Source organism: Mytilus californianus, unplaced genomic scaffold, assembly GCF_021869535.1.
Source record: "Mytilus californianus isolate M0D057914Y unplaced genomic scaffold, xbMytCali1.0.p SCAF_6, whole genome shotgun sequence".
Taxonomy (NCBI): domain Eukaryota; kingdom Metazoa; phylum Mollusca; class Bivalvia; order Mytilida; family Mytilidae; genus Mytilus; species Mytilus californianus.
This window is the reverse complement of record NW_026262712.1, coordinates 38,796,673-38,800,008: the sequence shown is the minus strand read 5'-3', so window position 1 is coordinate 38,800,008 and position 3,336 is coordinate 38,796,673. Positions and strand designations below refer to the sequence as shown.

Sequence of the window (3,336 nt, the reverse complement as noted above, 5' to 3'; positions counted from 1 at the left end):
GTAGGATGTATGATTGGGCGGTCGCACACATGTTTAGTCCTATTCTTTATGTGCCTGTTTCAAGTCAGAATGATACATTTCAGTGGATGTCTTTGGTTCTTTTCTGTCGTATTCATTTTCCGTAAAATATTTTCTTATAGATCAGGTCATCAGTTTTCTCTTTTGAATTGTTTCACATTTTCACGTCTGGACTTTTCATAATCGACTATACGGTATGGGTTTTACACATTGTGGAAGCCCGAACAGTTACCCACCTACTTCATTTGACCTCCTAATTTTTATATTGACAAATAAAAGCTGACACAGAGTTCATACAGAAAATTCCTCCACATCCCCAACCATTAATATAAGAATTGAATACAACTTTTAGTAAACATATTCGGATGTAAACGTGTTAACACTGGCACATTTTGTCTGATGCGCTCTATCAACGCTTAACAACCCTATAATATTACATAAAGAAGTTTTTAATATTTTTCTAAATTTTTTGTAGTAATAAATCTAATTTCTAAAATGATTCCCTATTCCCGTCCTCGAATGTGACATACCGAATAAGACTTATCACAGTGCTTGTATCAACACGAGGAACACCACGTTGCCAAAAAAGGAGCAAGGTTTACTAAAAGTTGTATTCAATTCTTATATTAATGGTTGGGGATGACAGTAATATTAACTCAGTAGTCAGAGCTTCAATACTGACTAGATTTAGAAAACAATTATAGCTCTTCACGTATTTCGGCTCTTACACATCCGTGGTTGATTTTTATATATTTGGCATTGAACATTCCTAACGACTAGAAGCAAACAACAGATCAAAACAGAACATATAAAACCAAAGACGGGGGAGATAGTGTTACTTGCGTTGTTCGTCTTTTTTCGACGTATTATTATGGGTAGAAGTTCATTGTATTTCTTTCCACAAAAATGTAGCGTACAATTGTATACACTCAATATCAATCTACATTATTATACGATTATAATCTTTAATGCAAACAATATATCAATTTTCATTAATTAGCATACTATATGATCAAAGTTGGTAAACAAATTTATTAAGATACTTGAGCAGAACCATGATTTTCTAGTATTTATTAATAGGCATTTCTTATTGATACCACATGTGGGACAGGATCTGCATACGCTTTCGGAGCATCTGATATCACCGAGTCTTTTTTTACTTGGGTTCAACTTTGGTCTGTCTTTAGTTTTCTATGATGTATTTGTAGACTGTCGTTTGTCTTTTTCGCTCTTTTTTTTTTGGTTTGTTGTGGCGTGGCACCCAGCTAGTAGTGTACACGATTTAGCTTTAACAATACAAAATTATTTTTAACCGAAATTAATTTCATTGGCTATTTCATCTAAACAATAAAAAAAAAATCTTTTCAATCTTTCAGTTTGAAAATGAAAGTTAATGTTTGTCTGCTACTGACTATTGTTTTCGCCTATTGTTTAATTGATGGGTGCGAAGAAACTAGGTGGGGGCCTTGGCGGCCACCCATAAGAGGATACCCACCGATTAGAAGATGGCTACCGATTTGAACTTGGCATCCACGTCCTACAGTTTATAGAGGACGAAAAAGCGTCACATTTATCGACGACAATCAAGATACATACATTTTTTTAAACCAACATTGCGTATTTCTGAAAGCATGAATAGAAATCCTTCTTTCTGTATTAAATTCATAACACTTACAACATTTGAGAAAAAGAAATTCCATATATAAACGTTGTTGATAACGTAATATATATTTTTACATAAAGATGATCTTTCTTCATCAATATAACCACAATGAAACATAGCTTTGTTTACTAATAATGCACATAAAGGGAAACAGTAATTACAGCACAGACAGTGCAGTTATCAATAGGACGACTACTAACTTGATCATTATATTTGGGACATAATTGGGAAAACAGGGCACAAATGCGAAACTACAATAAGCTAGGTAAAGTACTATAATTTTTTAATTAATTATATTTGAACTAGAAAAAACAGCTATTCAGAAAGCGGAATCACAGGTAATATGAGTAAGGGGAATAACTTGTTTGTTAGGAACATGAAACGTTTGTTTTCTTTTTTCAACACTTCTTGAACGGTTTGGATGGAAAAGATTTGACTAGTAACATATTATCTTGCTAATCTAACATGTATAACAAACATTCATTCAGTAATTGTGAGCTACTCAAGCTAACACAAAACATTTTCATAACTTTTCCGAATTGTCATACGGAATATGCTTTCAACTTAATTTATTATTACGAGATATCTTGAGAATGTTTGGTAGGAACATACATGTGTAGTATGTCTTGTCAATATTTAGAGAGAATTATCATTAAACGTCAGTATATATATTTTTTAACCCTACCTTATAGGTTTATACGAACCGTTATATCCGTTTAAAATTGTATAAGAAATGTTTGTTTGAAGTAAATAATATGCAATAAAGAATCGAACGCTTCTTTTTTTAATTGTATTGAGGTGTAAAAGTGTTGACCGAAGCACTTCATTCTAATAATCTGCACACGATGAACGTTTTTACAACCCTATAAAATTATAAAAAGAAGCATTACATTTCTAATAATTATATTCTTATGTTACAACTATGAAATAGAGAATTATATCAAGCTTTTTGATTGTTTTCGATGCATTGTTCTAACATTGACACGTGTAGCACGTGCATGAATAACTGTGTTTTTTACACGGAAATAAAATTAGATATTGGAGTTCCTCACAATTGTTGTCAGCCAATGAAAATTACGTATTTTAATGAAACAATAATTATTAGTGGATAACGACACGCTTTATCAAAATGTATTTAAATTTTTAGCTGTTCAAAAATAAACAGTTAAATGTTTACGCCAACTTGATATCTTTCTTTTCTTTCAAATTGTCTTTCATCATTTATTCAAAACTATATTTCAGATGACGACATAAAGAAAGTGGACCTGGAAGACCGACATTTAAATGAACGATTTGTCGATATGAATGATGATGAGGAGGTTATGGATGATATCCATGAGCGTTACGTGGATGATCTACAGGAAGATGATTAATTTAGACACTGTTTTCTACATACGCGTCAAAATGCAGATTAAATAATTGGAGCGAACTTGTTATATTTTTCATCAATCATTGCTTTTTTAACAGCGATTTAGTGGCCAAAATTCAATCCATTACCCCATTTCCATTTATTTTAAAATACATTGTGTATTTGAAGTTGCAATTATAGAACATAAGCAAATGTTATATAATTGCCAATCAGACAACTTTCTACTAGAAACAAAATTACATAGAATTTATCAATTATAGGTCACTGTACGGCTCCAAACAATGAG

General features: G+C 31.8%; 1 pseudogene; it reads left to right on the top strand.

Annotated features, from left to right (window-relative positions):
- Positions 1-1,398: 1,398 nt before the first annotated feature.
- LOC127706172 (uncharacterized) lies at positions 1,399-3,078 on the top strand (annotated as a pseudogene).
- The last annotated feature ends 258 nt before the right edge of the window (positions 3,079-3,336 follow it).